The sequence below is a fragment of the Pagrus major genome, chromosome 20, assembly GCF_040436345.1.
Source record: "Pagrus major chromosome 20, Pma_NU_1.0".
Classification (NCBI taxonomy): domain Eukaryota; kingdom Metazoa; phylum Chordata; class Actinopteri; order Spariformes; family Sparidae; genus Pagrus; species Pagrus major.
Genome location: NC_133234.1, coordinates 15,546,927 through 15,571,584, shown reverse-complemented (window position 1 = coordinate 15,571,584; position 24,658 = coordinate 15,546,927). Strand labels below are relative to the sequence as shown.

The 24,658-nt window shown below is 40.9% G+C and overlaps 1 protein-coding gene across 1 annotated transcript in view; it reads left to right on the top strand.

Moving 5' to 3' along the window:
* nrg3b (neuregulin 3b) overlaps positions 1 to 24,658 on the top strand; it is a 215,465-nt gene that overhangs the window by 157,245 nt on the left and 33,562 nt on the right. The window lies entirely within an intron of this gene.

Sequence of the window (24,658 nt, the reverse complement as noted above, 5' to 3'; positions counted from 1 at the left end):
GCCCGCCTGACATTGTTGACCTGCTCAGATTGTGTTTATTTTGTATTTTTTCATCAGGTTTTATGCTTCTACCATGGGTGAGTAGTTTATGTCATTAAATGGTTTCTTTTTATTTGGCTGTTTAAATCATCTTTATCGTTTTAGATTTAGATTCACGCTCGAATCTACGCTGTACCTACCTCTAGCCCTGCATAGATGCATACCCTATGCTGTAGCCTGACAACAACTGTGATTGGTCTGTTAGTAGCATCTCATTTAAAGCTTCTCCTCCAGTGCTAATACAGGGTATTGTGACCTGTAGTTTCCCCAGTAAACACACCGAACTCTGTGACTGTTGCAGTCCCTCCTGACTGGCTGGCTGGCTGCTGCTCTTCTTTGGTTAAGCCCCCTTCTGAGCTGCTCTTTGCTGCCTGGGTGTCTCTGGGCTTGAGTGGACAGGCTGGGAACAAGTAATATTAGTCCTGCATCAAAGCTCAGTGTGTAGGCAATGCATAAAGCCCACGTGCACTATAAATCAGCCTTTTGTTGTGATTTAGATCCCGAGTCTGCACAGGATGCTTTATTTTGAAATTGAGCTGATGCTCTAAGCCGTTCCTGTGTCTGTCATCCTTCTCATTCTGCATTCTTGCTTTATGCGTCTGTCCACTTCTGTCAAAAATAGGTGTGTATTCTCTGCAGAGCAGAGCAAAGAGCCACTTCTGGGAAGCGCTCTGGTATGCCTGGTGGAACCATGAGTAATGTCTAGAATGGTCGTGATCAGCTTCGGTGGCATCAGGGGGTAACATCCTGGTTACATAATCCTGTATTACTGCTAGTGCTATTTCTCTACTTTCTCAGTTTCCCAACCTCCTTGCTTGAAACACAATGATTAATACGAACTAGTTCACACTTTGAGACTGCCTCCAGATGTAGAGGTTGGGAGATGCATTGTAGGTGTGAGAAGAAGTAAGTATGTAAGTTTTCTTTGTGCCTCAAAAAACAGCATGAGCAAAGCATTCATCCCGAACCTGCTGCTGATACTGCAGGCTGTCGAGTATCAGTGGTATCAGTGTTGTGGTCATGTTGTTCATTTACACAAGTGATTACTGCTTATATGCAGGTGAAAATTTGAATGGATCACGGATGTTGAGGTGACTTTATGAAGACCAGTGAGCTCATTCTCAGACCAAACTCAAAAACAGGAGAAGGCTGACTCATTTCAAGGTCCAGACGCAAAATGAATGAATCACTGAAAAGGATCAGGCTACCAGACGCTCCCCCAAATGTGATGGCTTTAACTTTCCTCAAAGTATTACCACTGAATTTACTGTAGTATTGTCACAGCCGATGAGTTCCAATAGTACGCTTTTAGTGTGCACCAGTACTTTTGTGTTGTTTTTTTTCAAAGTGCTAGAGATTTTAAAAGGAAATTATGATGAATTGAGCCAAAAACCTCACTTTGACCATGAACACTGAATTTGGTTCCAACAAGCAATCCTTTCACATATTCAAAGTCTTCTACCCTCAATCCCTTTCCATTTGACCTTGCTGAGGACCCAGAACTTCATTAGGGCTGCTGCTTTGAATTAAACCACTTTGAAAATCAATTTGGTAGACAAGGCATGCCAAACTTTTTGGCTTATGCTTTAAGAAGCGCTTGGTGTTGTCAGAACTGCACATCAACAAAACGAATCCAAAATGAAAGATTTCTGATCGGTTTCTCAATGCTTGCGGAATGATTCTGGTTCAGCTCTACTATGTAACGTCTCCGGAGATTATGAAGAGCCTTTTGTGAATGTTTACATTCTGGCAGGCAGCCAATTACATGTACATAATGAGTCCATTAAAGTGTTTCTGACCACCGAATTATGCTCAATTTTCCATCCCGTGCTATATCCTATGTGTAAAAAAAGGATTTTTTTTTTTTACACATAGCTACTCGAGTGGGGGAAGTAAGCAGTATTCCTCTTTACAATTCACTGACTGTATCCCCACTGTGCTTTCTATATTTCATCTGCTTCATGTAGTAAGGTGATTTCAAAGGGAAAGGAGAGGAAAAGATCACAGACAAAGTCAAACCTGAAAAAGGCAAACAGTGCTAAGGCACAGCTAGTGCCTGATTTACTATTCTGTGGAACCAGGCTAGATGGACCACCAAGGAACTTTGAAAATTATGGTTCTGACTTGACTGTTTTTTTTTGTTTTTTTTTTGGCTGTTAAAAAAAAAATATATATATATATATATATATATATATATATATATATATATATATATATATATATATATATATATATATATATTTGTGATGCTGTTGTTCAGCCGTCCACCATTGTGCTACTGATATAGTCCAACAACAATTGCATTGAGTAAGATGAAATTTGGATCCTGGGGACATGTCAACAAAATGAAATGGCCGATTTTGTTAACATCACTTTATAAAAGTAGAATTTGTTTAAAAATCTTAACTGAAAATAGCTTGCACCAACCATGAAATGAAAACTAACATATGAGAATGAATCATTTGCTCTCTGCCAGCACCTGCAGATAAAACTGGCTGCTGCTGATTCTGGTGAGACATTATGACAACATGTTAACCCAGGACATGATATGTAAAATAAGGATGAGCAACAGCCTACAACGTGTGCAGGAAATTGTTCATTAGATAATAGATGTGATCAGCATTTACTGTAAAATCAGAATGGAGTGCATTAGGTGGCCTAATTAGCTAGAATAGCCTAAGGTTTGCAACATAGATCATTGCATCTTATTTGCCGGTTGTTAGGGTACATAATAAGATAATGACTTACAGTAAAGAGAATGTCTCCTTACATTCATAGGTTACATATATGGCAGCGTCACTCTTTATATAGGGGCATTTATGTCATGTATTGCATTTCTGTATGGGATAGCCTCCTAAACATGACATACTGTGTGTATATGGTAATACATTGCAATACGTTTTAAACATATCTTACATTTATGTTACATTCATGATCCTGTCGGTAGATGAGGTGACAACACATCAGCCACCAAACCACTCTTTGCACACGTTCTCTTAACAATTATATAATAACACAGCTTATCACAACACACTTTACACTCAGCTGCATGTGGCAACCATCACTTTGTATTTAGGCCACCTATTCCTTAGAGCAGACACTGCACAATAGAACAGACATTTTGTTGAGGTCTGAACCTCAGTGATGTCAGCTCCTTTTGGGTAATCTCCACCCGTATACATATCTGCTAGAGCAGTGCTTGACAACAGCTTCGGCACATTGACCCAGCTGAAGTTAAGTCACATTATCTGAATTCTGAATACAAACTGGATGAAGTAGAAAGAAATCAGTGAGACTGAGGGGGAGAGGGTATACCAAAAGACTAAATGACTACAGTTCAACACAAATTATCTTCTGGAAAGCATCGAACACAAATCTCAGATTGGTGATACAATTGGTAGCTGTGTAAGTAGCAATTTATCTATTATCTTACTAATTAGCTTGTAAGCGTATCAGAGCATTGTTTTGTGTTTTTTCTCAGGGCATGACCTTTCCATAATGCTAATGTGACGGTTTGAAGTCACTCAGAAACCGACTTCAATCTTCCAAACAAAACGCTGAGAAACTGCAGAATATAACCTCATTATACCATATATTTCCCAAACTCTCACTTGAAAACACAGAGCCAGTTGAAGCAAATCAACTGTGAGAGAATACATGTTTATATAATCTCAGCACACCAATGCACAAGTAAAGCAATGCTGCATGACTCCCTGGTGTTTGTAGCGTGCGCAGGCAAGGATATTGATATTTTTTCACCTTCAGCAGATCATTATCACACATTTTAAGTCACAGTGGCATAACCAACGGTGATATAAAATATAGTAGAAAATTCAGTTGATTCGGGATCTATGGTATCCCTGAAGAACACAGATGTTGAAGCTCATTTATATCACATTTTTATTTTCATGGCTGTGCTGTTAATGATCTTGAAATCAGCCATGAGCTTTAAGTTCAATATACCCATTGGGGAGACTACAATGTATAAAATGAACATCAAAACCTAACTAGCAGAGGATCCAGTATCCACAAGGCAAGACCTGCAGTTCACATCTTACTCAATGGACGCATTTGCTCTTTTCCCTCAATTTGACGAGAACAGCAGTCATGATAGCAGCACTGAATGTCAACGAGTGGGGAAAACCATGTTCTTTAGTTCCTGAGCAGAGGGCGCCGGCGGGGTACAGATGGGCCACGTGACAAGGTGCTGTGACTCATTTCCAGCTCACTGGCATTAACGAGCAGTGCCCTTTCTGCTGGCAAGCGCAGTGTGGGAGCAGGCGAGCTGGCTTGACAGTGTGATAAGAAGGAGGGAGTGAGAAGGCTCCTGCTGCTTTCATCAAAGAGAAGTCAAGAGTGGAATACATTCGCCGGCGTAGTTCAGCTCAGATAATTGCCTTGATAAAACTCATTCTTTGTTATTTTGCTTACCTGTTTAACTGAGGCTGTCATGCGAAGAATAACATGGTTGGATGCTCTCAGAGATAATCATGCGTTTCAGTGATAAAGATTTTTCGTTTTGTTGCTTTTATTCCAATGTGGCCTCGTTCTGAATGCTTTCCCACCTTAATTTGTCCCCTCTAACCACACAAATAACATACTAAATGTTATTTTATCAGTTTAATACTTGCTTGATGAGACATCATTCGGTAAGTGATGGCATTTTTTAGAAGTCCACTGCAGGAACTGATGCGTTACTCTCAGTCCTTTAAAACAGCAGTGCTGTAGTCAAGACCCTCTATACCAAAACCAAGTCGTTACAAAGACCAGAGTGTATTACGACCGAGACAACACCAAGACTTGGAGGAGTTGAGACCAAGTCAAGACCAAGACCAAGGCAGGACGAGACCAAGACAAGACCAAGACATTGAGGTGTTGATACCAAGTCAAGACCAAGACCAGAGTGTATTGACACAGAGACAAGGACGAGACCAAGTCACGACCAAGACTTCGAGGTGTTGAGACCAAGGCAGGACCAGACTGAGTAATGACCAAGACCACAGTGTATCGCGACCGAGTCAAGACCAAGACTTTGAGGTGTTGAGACCAAGTCAAGACGCAGAATGCATCAAACGATCATTCAGTACAGTGATATACCTGTAGTTGTGGTCTTGACTGGCCTTGAAATAAAGTCCTCTTTGTCGGGGACCAAGACAAGACCGAGCAAAAATGTGGTAGATTCCGAGACGAGGCCGAAACCTTCAAAAAGACCGATCTCAATTATTCCAACCCTTGTCAACAGTTAATACAATGCATTTCCATATGTTCTGTATGTGTGATTGGTGTTGATCATTCTGTCTATGCATCGCTACATCTCGAGATCTCAAATGAGTGTATTTGAATTTCTGTTATTGTAAAAGTTTGTCTGTGGAACCACAAACAACAAGGAAGTAAAGGCAGTTTCAGTACAACACTAGAGTTATATTTCTAAATGATTCTCAAAATTCACCGACTGTACGTGTGAACATGAAAGAGAAAATATGAAAGCACAAAATGAAAAGGATAGATGATAGACCTTTCATGTTGTGCCCATTTAACAGACAGAAATGCAAAATCAGCCGGTAACCAAACCACCGCAGGTCTGAAATTACTTTTTTGGGATTTGATCAAGTTTTGCATCCACAACAAATGTATCAGAGATTTTTACTTCACCACAAGTATTATTTGGCCGTCCTCCAAGCAAACGAGTTAGTCAGCAAGGACATTGTAATGTGCTTGACTCTCCTCTTCAATTTAAAGCTCGCTGTAGCAAATGCCGGTTATGAAGCAGAGGAAGTGCTTGGCTGAGAACTGTATGAAAAGAATAAACACCTATTACAAACCAAACCACAGAAATGAGCCCTCTCTTGAAATGGGTTTTGGTGCTAATAAGACATCAGACATCTGGCAGCACTCTGTTCCAGCATGCCAGAGCCAGAGATGTGGACAAACGGGAGGATCTGTAGAGATAAAACAGTGAAGGTTATCCTTGATCACTGCACGATGTGATCTCATCATTGCCGAACACTTCAAAGTGAAAGGATGAAGTGAGGGGTCTTGAGCCACCTCTTGCTGATTCAGCAGATGACGACGAGTGCCGAAATCTCATGTGATCGTTGCTGGTCTCGTAGCCGAAAAAAACAAGCTTTGATTTTCCTTCATGAAAATGTGTTATATTCTGGGTGCAATCAAATTGATTTTGCAGACCTGTTGTTATTTCAGTGGCAACACAAGTGATTAGCGCACACACACTTAGAGCTTCAGGCAAAGCTAATCAGCCGCGGATGAGAAAGTCATTAATAGACATAGCAGCACCTCATGTACAAGATGCACCAGTTTGGGAGAGAAAATATGCGCATAATATTGACAGTTACAGGTGAAAAAAATGAAAAATACAGAGTCACTGTAAAAGAAAAACAGCTTTGACACAATTATCTGTGTTTGAATATATGAAGACTTTCCTGATCATTTGACTTGTTTGAGTTTTACCGTTCCTCCGTCTTTGTTATTTTTATTTGTCCTCATTATAAGGAGCCAGTCGAGTATCTGCTGTCAATAGCCGTTTCTTGGAATCCGACCGAGAATTCAGTCGATGCCAAGAAGACTACAATTGAGGATTTTAACCACTCCACGACGAAGCCGTGGTGATTGGTTGGAGAGGCTGCGAGCAACAGCATGTAGTGAATCCAACATGACAGATGATTGAAGGCTTTGGAGCTCATTTTTAGCAAAATTCCTGTAAAACATTAAAAACACTGTCCTTCTCCATTTATGATTTATTTTGGTGTGTTTCTGTATTTGCTGTTGCACAAGATGTGAGATGGCTTTGTGACATTCAGACACAGCAATCAAACCAGGAGTTCGCTGAAAAGCAGGTAATCAGGGGAAGCATTGTTGTCCTTTTGCAGTGCAGTTCTGCTGGTTTTGAGGGAAACTTTTGTTGTCAGCCAAGTACAGCTGTCGAGAAGAATATAACCTGACCCACATCAAACGCCTACATGAGAATAAGAAAGTGCTTTTTTTCTAGCAGGGCAACTACAGTTACTAGATTTTAGTCCTGGTTGTTTTTCTGATAAACTGTGGTTACTGTGGTAAGAGAAGCTAAGGTTTAAATACAAGGGAAACACTCCTTGAGCAGCTACGACAGGTGTATCAGTTCACGCTGCAGCCGAACAGCCTGTGAGTCCTTTTGTACAAAGGTAGGCAACCTGAATCCAGTGCAGGAGTGGCAGACTCCGCCACTTCCAGAAAAATAAGAAAAAAAACTACTATATACATGTATATATAGAATTATTGACTGTAGATGCATCGAATGGTTGAAGCGAAAAAGTAATAGCATCAAAATGGGGTTTGATTTTACAAAAATCAAATACACTATTCATTTTATTTTTCTTGAGGGAGACAGGTAGACAATAATGCCACATAAAACAAACAAAAATTGAGCGGTCAGAATCTAAAGGATCTTATTGCACCTAGTTGAAGTTTCAGTTGGTGAAAGAAAAAAGACGATAGAGAAAAATGGTATTGGAGTTGCACTATGGTGTATGTGTGAGTTTATTTATGTTGAACATATTTAATTTATGTTGATCAAATATGAAATACTGAGGTTGAGCTGAGCTTGTCTGTTTGATGTGAAAGTCTTAATTGTATATTGAGCATTTTCAAAGAAAGTTATTCTATTATGAATATGAAAATAGGTGAATTTGAAGGTTGTAGTGTCTACACAGAACGGAGAATAATTACTGGCTGATTTGTCAGTTTATGTTATCCCTTGTTTATTTCTGGATGTCTCTGCATTGATATGTCACATTTATTTTGAGGTCATTCATTCATTCCCGCACTCATTCATTTCTAATTAAGTGCGATTTTCTCCTCCACAGTGCCTGTCACTGCATGTAAACAGAACGTGCATCTGCGATATCAACCATAATTCTCCACTCGACACCATGTTAGCAGGCAGCACACCTGACTGTGTTGACAATGCTATCAGCACATGTCAGCTGGCTATTGAGTTGCAATAAATGTTTCTCCCTATCAGCATGATTTGTTGAGCATGGGAAAATCTAATTAGCCACCATCATTGGGGATGGAGCTTGACTGACATTGATGCACTCCACGTTGACGGTTTCCATGTTATAATTCTCAGACTCACCCAGCCTTCATTTTCAGTTCTTTTGCCCATCACTTTCATGTTCATCCCTTTAGCCGTGATTCTTAACTGTGACAGAGATAGATATACTGAATTTAACCAACAGCAAAACATGGGAGCACAGCAACCCGCTGATAACTGCATGGTCGGAGCTCTGCTTGCCGCAGACGGATGCATAATTTTCAGTTTATGTTGGTGCCACTTTTGGACAGCGAAACAAATGAGGAGGGGGGACATCTTGATTTCTTTGGAGTATTTTGCACTCCTTCAAAATGTTGTCATTCAACTGAAAAGTGGCTCAAATCGACTGTGAAACATCCACCAGGTGCTAAGTCACAACTGTGGTATTTCTGTTTGAGAAAATAAAGACATTTTTGCAGTTAAGTATACCATTTCCCCATCCTGTGCACTAATGAATGTAAATAATACGGTCCAGCAAGTCAAAAAAGACCCCGCTGACCAAGCTGCATGGGATCAAGGGTAATTAAAGCAACAGAGGTCGTCTGTTCCTGTGCCGGGGCTACATTTGCCTAGACAGGCGGTACATCTCAGCTTCTGCTGGCAATAACAGCAGAAACGAGGGGAATTGAATTAGAATTTAATCAATACCAATTCATAGCTGTCCGCAAGTTAAAGAATAGCCTTTACTCACTGGAAAAACTCACCGATAGGTAAATCATAAAATATTGGTGTATTTACAGAGTGTATAGTAAATATATAGATCACTGTCAACGCAGAAAATCCATATGGTTGACATCTGCGGTGAGACTGTGAGGTTATTTCTCCGGCTCAATTCTCTTCCAATTAGCATCCCGGCTATAACTTTGCTCTGGAGCCTCATTTTTCATTTCTAAATGTGAAATCCATAACTTAAATCTTTTAGGGAGGATTTTGTTTTCTCACCGCCTAAAGACTATATTTGTTTTGTGCTCCGGCTGGAATCTCAGGGCTCAGATTTGATTCCGTGTCAAAGCATTGACATGCTTATAATGTGGTTGATATTAACTGTTTGACTGCATAACTGCGTATATAAGAGCTGTAAGCTATTTAAGGGTGTCTGGTATTACAAAGAGGATATGAAAAGCTGAACGGACTCACAGCAAAAGTGATTTCCCGGCAAGTAGGAATAAGTGAAATGGGTCTGACAGCAGATGTTAGTTGGTGTGTTTTGAAATGTGCTATCACAGAATCAGAGCCACTCGGTCTGAAGACGTCGTACAGTCGTTCAATTATCAACTTAACAGATTCAAACTGTGACAATTAGACACTGATTGTAGCTACAACATGGTTAACATATGATTCCATGGAGTCTGCCATGTTGCACCACCACAGTCCTACAGTAGCCATGACATTTGTGGCTGAAGTGACCAGTTATGATATATAACACCTACCATCCAATCAGAATCCCCAGTCTCCATTGTATAATTGAATCTCTGCAGTGAGTGATCAATGGGTTAAAGCCACTATTTTAAAGCTGTGGTATGCCACAGTAAGAATAAGTAAGAATAGTAAGAATTTTTAGTTGAAAATGTATTAAAATAACAGTTGTGATGTTGTGACATATTGTTCTCTTGCAGAGATATCTGCAGTAGCCTACGCTAGTCTAATATTTTCTGAGGTGGTACACAGTGTCAAAAGTTTGACAAACACTTAAATCAGCTATTCTTTGTTTCTCCAACACATTATCGGTGCTGTTTCCGACCGTCAGTGATGTCTGTGTTGCCGTGGCTTTTAAAGCTGCTGTGACGCCCCTGAAAGTTCCCAGTTTGTGATAACCACAGCTCTCAAGACACGACTGCAGCAATCAATCATTTCACCTTGACAGCATTTTCCATTTGCACCTGCCTGTATGAACTCTAGCAAGGCGACCACAGGTGTAATAAAACAAACCAAAGCCCGGGTCTTATAAACAGCTTGTTCTCTACTTACACACATTTATGATTGGAAGCACTTTGGTTGCATTCAGTCAGTATTATACTGTGAGATATCGCACAGAAATAATTATAAAGACACCAGGCACAGAATGAGTTTGTAAGTCATTCATTGTGTGTGACAGAGTGTTGCATAGCGGCGTCTGCCTGCAGGGGGAAGAAATGTGACCGTCTATTCAAGGCTGGTTGGCGAAGGCAGTCAGATTGATCACAATGGGAGCAATCTCTTTTTTCCCCCAGACACTTGTTTGGGTTGTGTGTAAGCTGTTCCAGTCGTCTCTATCAGAGCACACTCCTCTAAACCTCCTGCACTTGTAGGCAGCTTGCAGAGGTAAACATACCACATTCAACACACAGGAGGCACAGTGCAGCCCAGTCGCTTTAAGACGTGCCCTCTCTTCACACAAACCTGCACACACACACCTTATTACGTTGTGCCTCGGTGTGAGAGTAGTTATAGAGGACCCTAATCCATCTTTTACAGCTGATACTGTAGCTGAGCCATGGGGGTTTGGCTTCAAGACAGTTCATCTACAGACAAAGCTCTGCCTTGACTATGTCGGACACTTCCGTGTGTGTGTTTGGCTTCATGTAATTGAGTGTGTGCATTTGCGAGTGTGTACGTATAGGTCGTTTGGAGGCCATTAGCATTTGCAGTGATTTGAGCTCAATCATGTTGTATGTAGTGCTCGGGATTAGCGTTGTACAGGCAGATGTGAGCAGCATCCAAAAACTAAAAAAAGAAATTCAAAAAGCCAGTAGTGTCCCTGTTCAATAGTGGGTGGGCCTGTGTGTGGGGGGGAAAAAAAGAGCAGCAGCTCAGCTATTGGCAGACAGAAAGTTAAGCGAGCCCAACCTCTTTGATGAGCTGCTGATATGACTGCAGAACAGTGGAAACACCTGGAGCCATGTGACGCCTTGGCATTTGCACTCTGTTATGCATCACAGAGCAAAATGATCCTCCAGATACATAAAAAAAAAACCAGAGCCAGATTTGTACTATGTAGGGCAAGACGGGAAGCAGGGAAATGGGCAGAACTAATATCATTGATGTTTGTGGAGAAAACCACAGCTTAATCCCGTGCACATGATAGTAGTATTTACTCGCCGCTCTCGAGGGCATTTACAGTGTCAGTGTTTTCTGATGCAAAAATCATTGAGCAAGGCGTTATTTTGGCCAGTAGTTGTGTTTATTACATCGACTCAAAATGCGGCTATTGGTGTGAACATCCATGTGGTACAGTGGTTAACCACTGACAGGAGAGTTATAAGTGGAGTGTGTTGGTTTAGAGTCTGATCATGCTGTTTATAAAAACTTGTGAACATGTATTCACATATTGTAGACAGTGTGTGCAAAGTTGGGTAGTAACAGATTACATGTCATCAGGATTACATGATCTGATTATCAACCAAGATTACACTTGAAAAAAATGTGCAATTAGATTAAAGTTGCATTGTCAAGGTTTACGTTTTTGATTACATCTTTAAAATATGGCCATTTTAAATAATGAAACTCCTTGATGCTGAATATTTTCTATTGTTTATGAAAGTAAGTTGAAAATGGAAGATGAGGATTTGGAGTTAGTGCTCCTCTCGAAAGGTCGAGATTGTGCAATGGTTTACTTCGGGGGCATCCCACTGACCTATGCATGCCATAAAACTGCAACATCCCTGGTTCAGTTCCAGCTCTGTATCGAGGCTACATGTCACACCTCTCCTTCTACATGTTTCCTTGTACTCTTTTAATTAAACAAGGCAAAAATACAAGAACAATGTCATTATATAGCCTAAGGGTGGGTTATTCAGTGTCATTGTTTGTCTGATTAAGATTTAACAACATGAGTTACGAAGGTTTTGCTCGACACATGCATTTTGTAATGATGGAACAACTATTTTTACTTTGACGCCTGACCAATACTCGACTTCCTGGGGCGATGTTGATGCTGTAAAAAAGATAATATATCAATATATCTGCCAATACACACATATTTTTTGCAATGATCCCCCAATAAACTCTTGCGACGAAGACATGACATGGAGGCAGGATGTTTTACAGTTTAACAATACACTTAACTGTCGAAAAATAACATCAGTGCTCTGAAAAAGTGAACACACTTTACGGTATTGTGATGTCAGGATTGAAAATATCCCTGTTAATATCTTGACGATGATTTCAACTAGTAACTATTTTCAAAATCAATCAATGTGCTGGTTATTTCCTCGATTAAAAGTTGTTTGATCTAAAAAAAAAAAGTCCGAAAATAGTGAGAACCACAGTTTCCCACAGCTGGAGCAGATGCCCTCAAACTGTTTGTTTCGTCCAACCAACAGCACAAACAAAAGAAAACAGACTGAGGCAGTGTTTGTGGAAAGAAGAATAACTAGGTTAGTGTGAGTCTCAGATAAAGCAAAAGTAGACTCTCTGAGGTTGGTGTCGTTGCTCCTGAGGAGACAGATAATGATAGTGTTCAAAGAAACATTGACATGTTGTGTCAAGTGTGTACTGTAAAGGTATTTCACTCTCCTTCCTAAGAGTCTCTCATCCTATAATCAGAGCATAATCGTGTTTTAATGGCGATGACTTCCCCTTTAGGACTAAATTGTTAGTCTACTGCAAATCATCCCTCTCACCTGTGACATTCATGAGACGTCTTCGCTTGTTTACAAAGTGATGCGCTTGTCTAGCTTGTCTGTTATCTGTCCTCGACGCCGTAACTGTAAAAGAAGATGCGGGCAGATAGAGGTTAATAAAGGAGCGATGTGTCGGCAGGGATTTCATGGGCAAATAATGAGCGCCGTTAAGCTGTAGGAAATGATTTAACATGTAAATAAAAGTCAGAGTCACTTTTTCCAAAGGTAATTTGTCCCTTATATTTACGACACATGAGATCACGTGAAGCAAAAGCATGTTTCCTCCCGGCTCTGTGAGACATCACACGTCTCGAATCCATTCGAGACTTAAATGCACTCCGGTCATGTTTCCTCCATACGACATGCAAGTGATCTGCATTACTCCGAGAGGATCACCGTCTCAGAGACAAAAGCCCCCTTTATACAACATGTCCAGACAAGACTATGATGTTACATGCATCTTCACTTACCCACCAGCAGGAGGTGAATTATTCAGGTCACTCACGCCGCCACCGCGGAGTGATGTAATCCGCTGCACCTTCTACAAGCCTTGGTAAAGTCGAGTCAACACGCTGTTAGCAAATAAAAGAAAAAAACGCAATCACTTTTGAGTAATGAGTTATGTCAGGACTGTATTTTCTATCTATTGTCAGCGTTCCAAGCAGCGCACTTGAACTTAATTACTTTCTCACTGGCGCCAGTCCTAAAGGGGCATGTATATGATATCAAAGGAGACAAGCTTTTACACACCTTGTTGACAAGCGAGGGGCTCTAATGTTTTTCTTTCCCTCTCTTCTGCCATATTTTCTTATCACTCTTTAGTAATCTCATTACGGTCTCTCAAGGTACAGTTCAAACACCCCTGCTTAATTTGTAATGTACTGCATCTTGTTGGAGGCAGCCAACATTCAGTGTTGTGGCTGGCGGTGGCTCACAAAAGGAGAACTCGAATTAATAATAAAAGTCACAGAGAATTCTCTGGCGTGTCAGGAAGATGCTGTTTTGATGGCTTTCAAAAGCCATTTGATGTTTTTTAAAATAGTTTGGATGACTGTTTGTCAAAATAGTCAAGCAGTTATCTCTCTTATCAGCTCGTAAATCCCACTGTGCGATATAAACAGGGACACTTGGGTTCGGAAAATAAAATTCTGGTCAGAGATTCCTCAACTTACCGCCAACAATATAATTTTTGTCGCCATGAACATGCCTGGAAATTGTCCTGAGGTCTCCCCAGTAAAGTATTCTGTGAGGTCACGCTTACAAATGTTGAAACGCACTCCTGATCTGCAGCATTCTCGCCTGTAACTCGGCTACCATCGCCTCCACCTCCCAATATGAAAGTCAGGTCATAAACATGTAATGTGACAGTGATATGACACATTTTGTAGACATGTCAATATGATACGTGCACATGTGGTTTGCAGAAATGTTCATTTTTTATCCTGGTAACTGGGCTGGAATTCCCTTGCTGTGGCATATAAAGTTGGATGCCAGAAAAGGAAGGAGAAGAAAAAAGAGGAAGCTGGAAATGGCTTCATAGCTTCAGGCTGTTATTCCATTAGAAAGCTGCTCCGAGCCAGGCGAAGAGGCAAACAAGAGACAGGAGGTAGGGGTACCAGCTAAGACGTAGCTAGCGTCAGTGAAGGAGACTCTGCCACCTGTGACAAAGAGGATAATGTCAATAACAGCAAAGATGTTCTGCATGTGTTTAAGTAGGACAGAGAGAGAGAGAGTGCACACATGCATTAGCTAGCAGTGCACCATACTGAATGATGAGCAAGTAGGATCGATCCATCTCAATTCAGTTTGAGGTAATGCTCCCTGATGAAACATATTCGTGGTTCCAAGCGTGTCTTCTTGTCTTTTTAAGTTGTCCATGGAGCATGTAAGATTTATGTAAAACTGCATCCACTGAAGGCAATATTGGATGACAAACCTAAATCACAAAAACAGCTCGGGCCTTTATTTTTACTCCTTGTTTTTCTTCAGCAAAAAAAAAAAAAAAAACCTGTAAAAACGTTGATAACTTTTGTTTAAGACTTCAGCACCTGACGATATTAATCATGGCCACATGGCATGACTCATACAGCACTGTTAACAAGAAACATGATGATGATGTAGATTACAAGCCAGCTGGAGTAAAACAAGGTGATAGCCGCTTATCGCAAAAGGCATCCACTCTATACAGAAGCTATGAGCTGTTAATTATGTTACTGTGGCACCTTTAACCACGCCACATTAATTGATGATGTTTTTCGCAAATCTTCTGCAAACACACCAGATGATCATCATAAGCTGAGGGATGATAACATTATCTCCATTCGCCCTTTGTGCTGTGTGAGACTTGCTCTTTGCTTATATGATGCGGTATTATATGATCTATTTTCTGCCTTCTATTCAGTATTATTATTATTAATACCGAATAGAAGGCAGAAATTTACATCAGAAAAATGTGTTTTGTACTAAAGAGCAAAGACATTCTGCCTTTTTCGTACGTTTTCTTGGAGCCCAGTCTGAAAAGATACTTGTGCGTTTTGTTCCCCAGTAAACTTTTGAAATTATGCTGAAAGGCGGTGTAATAAAATGTGAAAGTAGAAGGTTACTCACAGGGGTTAATAGTACACAATGCAGATGTCTGGTATTATACCGGGTTGGAAGTGAGAGTCTTATGAATATTTAACCTACATGGACTGCTGGTAAAATTCATCCTTTTTCTTCAAGAGCATAGCTTAAAGTATTATTCCTTTCAAAACAGAATACAATTTTCCAGTCTGCCAGTATTTATTTATTTATTTATTTTGCAATTGTGCGCACATGCACACGTGCAAGCCAACACGCACAAGTGCAGACAGAAAGCCAAAAAGAAATCTCTGAAGATGAAGAGGAATACATCCCCTTCAGCAGCGCCCCTCTCTCGCTGTGTCCGTCTCCCCCGTCACCCCTTTTCCTCCCCCCTGTTATCTCTAGCCCTTTGAAACAGCACCTGTTACAGCCTCGCAGCTTGGGAGCTCCGTCATGATGTAGTGTGCACTCCTGCGTGATACAGTTCCAGCTCCCGGTCTAGCATTCAAGCCCGGCCTGGTGTGCAAGTCAAACAAGCCGCGACGTCTTCATCCTCCAAGAGCTTAATGACTTCTTGGAGTATTGTAGATAGCCACACCAAGGACTGGGACATTGTGTCGCAGTGTTGGTATCTGTTCCATGCAACTATTTGCTGGCTGGCTCAGATGACATTTGATACGGAAAAATCGTGTAAGTGCGAGTTCATCTTGATGAATGAAATGGCTGCAGCAGCCTTGTTTACTGTCTTAGCTGATGAAAATGTAATGATCCCTGCAGCAAAAATGGGGACATTGCAGCAGCAATTATAGCAGGGTGAAGCTCGAGAAAAGGAAACATACTGTAAACACCATTTACCAGAGAGGCAAAGTGTATTCAGGATCCAAAAAGTAGTGAAACCTCATAAAGGGATTGAGGACAATATATTCCTTACTAAACTTTATTTACCATGTATTTACTACAATAATTAACAGGCTCATTAGTCAGAACCCTAATGAAGCGCTCATTAACTGAGTTTGCATGCGTGCTAGCTGAGACTACAGTTGTTTGACTGACAATCTCTTTTAATCACAGCATTATGGCGCTTATATCATACATCAAAACCTTTTATGTCCACAGCAAACGAAATGGCTTTATTAATGCTCTGTTTTCATTAACATAATTAAGTCAACCCAGATTTATGATGCCAATTATTTAACGACCCAGGCCCGCATTATATGTTCATCCACATGTTCTGGGTTGTATTAATAGAAAGAAAAAGCTTTCTCGATGACAGACATCTGTCTGGCTTCACCTCCTTTTAGCCTCTTCTCGAGATAGCCCCAAACTTTCGAACGCAGACACATCCTTGGCAGCCGCGTATCACTCGTGTATGTAAACAGCTTGCACGTAGTAATAGACATCCATCAAGCCCGCTTAAGGTATAAATCATGTCCGCGCTGCCTTCCCCGCCGCACCGTTGCAAAAGCCAGATAGAAAAATGTACGGCTCATGCAATAAAGGCAGAAGGCTGTCTTTATTGGAGCCATTTTGGCCTCGCATTGTGTTATTTTTTTTTATTTATTTCTTTTCCCACCACAGAACAATCCCGGCAGATTGCAGCCAACTCATAGCCTATTCTTCCCTCGTACCCCATCAATAACAATGAGAGAAGTGTCAGCCGCTGATTAGGCTTTGATATTGAGAGTGAAGCAGGGATGGCTGTATGTGTGTGTGTGTGTTTGTGTGTGTGATATGTTTATGTGTGTATTTCTTATTATAAAAGAAATTAGATCACTGGAGGTCTACTTTTTTCCCCCCCTTCTCATAAAAAATGGATTTTAGTCAGTCATCTCGACCTTCCCAGTGGTGAAAATTAGGATGGAAAGCAAAATGCAGCTTAAATCAACCGCATGCCCTCAGCCTCCTCCTAGTCTGCATTTATGCACTCGATAAAATAGGTGTGTATCGTGGGCTGCAGCAGGTGCTGTATCTAAAAAAATGAAGCAAATTAAAATCGCACAGTATTCAACAACCCTGCACAGTGAATGGAATTTAAATAATTTATTTCAATGTTTAGCAATTAACATAATACCATATTGCATCTGTGCTGCCAATGCATATGCAAATCTTGATTTTATTATGCATGACTTGTAGGTCAAGTTATGGAAATTAGGGGTAACGCCCAATTCAGTAATGCTTAACAACATCCACTGCACCAGTTGGTGTGCGAAATTAAATGTGGCAGTGAGTCAAAAGACTTGGTGCAGTGAAATGAATGTGTCTATTGAGTGTGGTGGGAACCCCTGCTGCCAAATAATGATTGCCTTGATACTGAGACTGAGGAAAGTCATTTCCAAGAAGTCAGGTAATTAAGGAAAAACGCACCCGCTCCAACATTCTCCATGTTTGTAGATTTGTAGATGCGTTGTGTTAACTTCACAATCACTGCACTGGGATTAAATTGAGTGCCAAGTATTAGCCGCATGCAATTTCTTTTCCTCTTAGCTTATAGCATGTAAGGGTCCTGGCTGTGTTTATGCCAGCCAGTGGCGGACTCAGGATGGGGCAGGGGTGGAAAAAATACACAGGTCACCACATGCAGAAAGTCGAGAGGGCACTTCACCACGCTTTGTCCACTGGAAGGGCACCCTAGAGGGCAATTTATCATGTTATATTTACTATAGGGGCATCCAAGAAAGCATATTTTCATACATGGGGGCACCAGGGGGGCCATCGCAGTGATGCCAGCATGAAATATTTGTTTAATTCTGGCAAATAGAGCTAACATTTAAAAAAGAAATGTGATAGCAAGCTCACTGTTAAACAGCTTTAGTCATACACACAGCATGTAGCCCAATTATTATTATTAATCAAATAATGCTGTTGGAAAGGTTTAAGAGTCCCTGTCTTTTTAATTGGTATAACCATATGGAACCGTATGGAAGCCAAATGCTCGAATCAAAGATGGAGTTTTCTCTACAGCTACATGTGTCCTTAGAAAAGTATTTGCCTTCAATCAGAGGAATTTACTGTAGCTCAGGATTTAGACACCTCAAAAAAGCAATTGCTGTATTTAATTAATTATATACAACAGGGTCAAAAAGCCTCAGTTTCTAATGTAATACTATTTTTTAATTAAAAAATAATAACATCAGCTTAACAGTGTGAGTGAAAAGTTGAATCTTGGATGTCTATCACCGGTTCGGTATGTCCTCCTCTGCTTTAACGACAGCATGCACTTGACCTGGCATTTGTATAAGACCCGATGACTCATGTTATCCAAGCAGTCTTCAAGTGCCCCCATATTTGTTTAATGGGGTTGAGGTCAGAGACTGTGGAGGAAAGTACATGACGGTCAGGACTCATTGGTCTTATTTCGTCTTCAAGTAGTTTTTGCAAAGCTTTGAGGTGTGCTTGGGCTCATTATCCTGCTGCAGTATGAATCCTTCTCCGCAAAGATGCAAACCAGAGGGTGTAGCATGTCTTTGAAGAATGGAGTGGTAGACTGAGAAAGCTGAGCACTCTGTGACTTAACAAGAAGCTCTGCTGAACACTGTTGAATCACGCTGGGATAACATGAGTCAGCAGGTTTTGGACAAACATTTGAAACAATTGCAATATATACGTATTTTGACCAATAGTCTCATACTTTTTACCCTATTGTTTTACCATAAACACTTCTACTATTTTATTTTAAAGGTACAGTATGTAAAAAATGAGCCACCTGTTGAATGAATTCTCAAAACAAATAGCTCTTGCTAGCTCTTAGCTATCTCTTAGCTAGTTAATTCAGTCAGCAGTGTAGCAAGCGTATGCCCGACTGACTGTGAGCTCCGAGTAATGGGGGAGTGTTGGTGTTAACTTGGTTAGCACAGGAGCCTTGGTCCATCAGGGCTAGCTTATTTACATGCTAACTTCAGTACTGTAGATGTCTCTGAAACACAAAACACAGACTTATTTGAAATAATGTTGACACTAAAATTTCTTTGCATTCTGTTGATAATCTTATTTAATTTAATTTCAGTGTATTAAAGTGAAATTCTTATATATTGCACCTTTAATCATAACTTATTATCTGCAGTCTCGCCACCAGCTCCATTCAGTATCTGTTCTGGAGATTTTTGCCCAGTTGTCATGGCTTGTAGCTGTTAAAATTTCCACTTGGTCTGAGCACAAATTCTAAGCTCAAGAGTGAACTTTAAACGTTGTTTTTACGGCAGCATGTCCTTAAATTAATTGTATGACATTTTGGGAAATGCGCTGATTTGTCTTCCTGCCAAGACTTAAATGGTTAGATTGATACCTCTCCTTATTGCTATACAGTCTATGCAGCCAGTAGCTGCTTAGCTTAGCTTAGCTTAGCTTAGCTTATTTAAGCTTACCGTAAAGGCTGAAAGCAAGGGGAAACAGTTAGCCTGGCTCTGTCCAAAGTTTTCCAATGTTTCCAATCTTTATGCTAGGCTAAGCTAACATTTAGCACCACACAGTATTAACTGCACACACACGTGAGTGGGATTGTTTTTCTCGTCTGAGTCTCCTCAAGAAAGCGAAGAAACACATTTTCCAAGATGTCAACTGTTGCTTTGAGGTGCACAAAAAAAAATGGGAAACTAGATGAGCTGCTTTGTGCTGCTGTGCTACACAACTGCACAGGCCATTGCAATTGGTTGTCAACAGATGCTGATCAAACGGAGGCCTTAATCCCCTTCTAAATCCACAATTTATTTTGTTAAGACTATCAGTGTCTGCCAGATATTGTGAATCCAAAAGTAAGCTATAGCCTGAGTTAATGTAGTCAGTAAGTGCTGAACTCTCCTGGGAGCAGTCCTCGCTTCCAGTAAGCTGTGGTCCCTCCCTTCCGCCTCATCAGTAATAGCTCTGATGCAGTTATTTTATAGGACATGTGGAAGCCAATATGCATGGGCGTCACAGGCTAAATTAAAAGTTTGGCTGACACGATCACATCCCCATCCCTTCGCTCCTCCTTGAACCTCTTTTCCCTCCCCTTGCACTCAAACCATCCTCCATTTTTCTTTGCGCTAATTAACAGGCAGGATGGTGATTAGTCATGAGGCATCGCTCCCCACCCCTCCGTCATCCTCCAGACTCAGAGGTGTGTTTTCTCTGTGACTGGAACATGTGTTAAAAGCAGCTGGGTAGTCAGAGACAGCTCTGGAGCAGTGGGGGAAAACATGCTCAGAGGCTATATAGCTGCTGCTCATATACGCACAGTGGCTGCAGGATATAAACTTACACACACTGGAGAAAGCTGTCGTATGTGCCCCAATCCACACACACACACACACACACACACACACACACACATTCACACGTCTGGCTCTCTTTGAGATATTTCCCCCTTTTTTTGAAATGCGCCACCGCACACATACATAAATACAAGCTCTTGTTCTCCCGTTTCCCTCATTGGAGATCCACACCCAAACACATCCTCAAAGCTCGTCATTATCTCACATTGTTTGTCATCCATTCAGGCATTCGACGCCATGTTCACACAAACACATTTACAAAGCATTGTTTGCATCTCATTGAGGGACGGCTGAGCTTGTTTCACAGTGCTACAAAGATGGTTAAAAAAAGGGGAGAGATGGAGACATAGACAAACAGAAAAGCAAGCCCAGACGTAAACAGATCGCCAGACAGGCGCTCTGCCTTTGGGTTTGTGATTCAGAATACTAACTAGGCGTCTCAGCTCACACCCAGGGACAGAAGGTGTGATGTAGGGCAGAGCCAAGCGGTGGGAGGGGAGGGACGATTTACCCTTGAAAGCTGAATGGTTGCTTCAGGTTCCTCCCTGGATTTTGCGGTATATGACTGGCTGTTTGACTAAGATTGGCAGGCTGACAAAAAAGGGACATCGCTTGTCAAGGTATCACTTTTTAAAGGAGACCTGTTGTGCTTTTTTATTTTTTTCCTTTCCTTCAGTGTTTTACGTTCTTCTCTCCCACAAAAACGCTGCTCCTGAAACGCCTCGTCAGTAGTCCCATCTTTAATTCTGTGACTTTGTGACATCACACTACGTCACCATGTCACACATTTACATAAATGATGACTATCGGCTTGGTTGGCACGATACAAATTGATTTAGCACAGCTGCTCTGTTGTTGTTAGCAGTGCTGGCTCAGGCATGTGTGAGCTGACCTATCAGAGGAGACTGGGTATTCAGGAGTGGGGGCCTTAAAGAGACAGGAGCTAAAACAGATGGGGCATACAGTGCTGCAGCACTGGACAGTATGAGAAAACCAATGTGTTTTTTGAGCATTAAAGCATGTAAACCTATTTCTATAGGAGTATTGAAAAGAACTCATGAACCTGAAAATTAGCATAATATGTCTCCTCTAACTGAGAGAACATAGGGATGCCCAAAGTTTATACATGGCAACTCAAATAGTGTCAGTGACAAAGCTTCCTGTGATATTAATCTGATAGCTTGTTCAACAGAAGGTACTGTAGATACGGACAAAAATATTAGCTGTAAGATTAATATATTTGTCAAAACTCCAGCTTCTCCTGGGATTCTCTTTAATTTCAAACTTCTCCCAAATGTGGCCCTGACTCAATTTCTCTCCGCTTTAATTTGGTAATTAATCTGACGTCTTTGCATTAGTCATTTGGACTGGTGCTTTACGCATCATATGGCATGTTCCTTTGCAGATTCCATTTCACTGTAAAATGTTCACTCTGTTTTAATGGCCCGTCTCCATGGTGATTAATGATAACTTTTTAAATGCTGTTTCATCTTTTTCCCAAAGCCACTTCTTAAGATCGCTTCAAACACGGTGGCTCTTACCGTGCATACTGAGTGCATCGTGAACAATGGCCATACATATCCAAGTAATGCTATATTTATTTATGATACAAATAATGAATTAAACAGATCCTGGCTCACAAATGGACAAAGATTAAGAGATGGCCAATATACTGCATGGACACAGTGGCTTCTGTAGTACATTTCATTATGTTAACTTGCAAACAATGGATCCCTCTGTTTGTTTGGACATCATCTGGATTACTAATGAGCGTTTCCCCACAATATCTCCAGGAAGCAGCAATAGTCAGACCAAGAGCATCGCCTTATTATTTGTGGTCCAAAATATGTTGTTTTGTCAGTTTATTAGTAGCTCTGTGTGCTTCGCTATAGGACAACATAGCGTGTGTGTATGTGTGTGAGAGTTGAAAGAGACTTTTGAGAATACCAGGGTATTGCATTGGCTTTTTTTCAGGCTGATTAAGAGGTAGTAAGTCTGTCTGCGGGAGAGACAATGACAGGCGAGAATCAAGTTCTTTATCCCCTCCTTTGGTTGCCGGAGAGGTTTTGTGTATTTTCTTATTACTTTGGAAAAGAAATGACAGTAAGAGTTTGAGGTTTGAAATCTGGAGGGTTTAATTCAAGGGTATTTTTCACACATGAGTCGAACAGTAATGAGTCCCACTGTTTAAAGGTGCAGTTAGAGACTTTTTACTGCCACATAACACGAAATGGCCGATTCAACGATCACGCCCCGCAGCTTGACAGGGGGAGCTGATCGCAGTGAGCGGCGCTGAGATCTCAAAAGCTTTCAAAGCTCACTTTCTAGTGCACCCGCCATAAAAAAATGTTTTGTACATCTGTCAATTAAATCTTCTTTAAAGCGTATAATCAGTATTCTTATAATTACATTGGATCAGATGGCTGTTTGTTATTGGATGTGAAAGGGGTTGTTGTGGTGAAGAAATAACAGAGAATCATTACAGATTCTGCAGCTCCTCTCATCTGTACGGAGAATTATAGCCTCTTTTATTGTTGTGATTTTCTGGCCAAATGCTTTCGTGGTTTGGTGCTCTCGCTCTCAGCTCTCCTTTTCTGTCACTGTTATTAAACTCACATTCTGAAACACAGTTGTCTTTCTAGATAGACAAAGTTAGTGACTAGGGATGCTCCGATTTATCGACCAAGTATCGGTCGATATTGTTGACTGCTTAACATTAAGATTCTTTTTCATTTGAAAGAAGGTTATATTAAGGGAGACATATGAAACATGGTCTGCTCTGATTGGTCAGCTCACACACGCCTGAGCCAGCGCCGCTAACAACAGCAGCTGTGCTAAATCAAATCTTACACATAAACAAAACGCATAAACAAATTTGTGCTGTTTCAAAAAAAAGGGTCATGAAGAGCGGAATGATTTTTAAGACAGTTCAATTATTTTGTATAATGAAGATTTCTTTGTTTCCCTGCCATAAAAGGGGGAATAGATACACAGTGCAGTTGACAGTTAAAGGTGCAATATGTTGGCCACCTGTCAAATTTGTCCTCAAAACAAACAGGGGGCAGCATATCACCAGAATAACGGCTACCTGCTGCTAACTGTAGCTACTATTGGCTGGCTAACTCAATTAGCTGTGCAGCTAGTGTTGCCGTTCACACAGATAGCACAGGAGCTTTAAAGCTAAATGTCTTGCCAACTCGTACCAAAATTGTGCCAAAACTCAAACAATAGATGCCCAATGAAAATGCAGCTTTGAGCTTCCAGGGTAAAATTAGAAGACCATGTATGTCATTTTCATCACTGCTGCACTTCCATGATGCATTCTGGGGAAACCAGGAGAGATCAGAAACGTCACATATTGAGCCGAGACACTCTGAACAAATGGAGCTGCGGCTGCTGCTTGAGATGTAAAAACAAAGAAAGATGACAATCGATCGCAGTTTTCACTCTTATGCCAGCCTTTACCAACAACTTGTGATCTCCACTGCTGCTCGGTTTGTTTTACATAGCTCAGTTGTTGTTGGCTTTGTTGATGTGTTGTTTTTTTTTCCTTTTCAAGCTATCAGGTTGAGCCAAGCTGAGCAAGACTGAATGGACCACTTGTGCCTGTCACTCATCCAATACATTATACTTTATGTGGAATGGGTGACTGGTGGAAATGTGGTGGACAGATATTGATGGATAATGCGCGAGCGTAAATCCCCCCCTGCTTTACCTACAATATGTCATCGACTGATGGAATGGAGGAAATATAGACAACTCTGACATATCGCTCACTCATGTACAAGTTTATGTTGAAACAGACACATCAAAGCAAATCCCCCAATTGTCTCACCCTAAGCCGTGAAAGAGCAGAGGGATGGATCAGCCCACTGAATGTGCTCACAGTATGGCCACTATTGAAGATGGGAATAAAAAATGCTTAAGTCCTCTTTGAGACAAAAACTATTGAAGATTGTGCCAAACTAGGGCTGAGAAACAGCTCCAAAACTTTATATTTGGGTTTGAATTTTTGTGTAACTTTTCAAGTTTTTGAAGAATATTCTTTTATTCTGACAGCACAAGTATGTTTTTTTCCAAATTAGCAGCACAAGATTGGTAAAAAAAAATGCTCCACATTA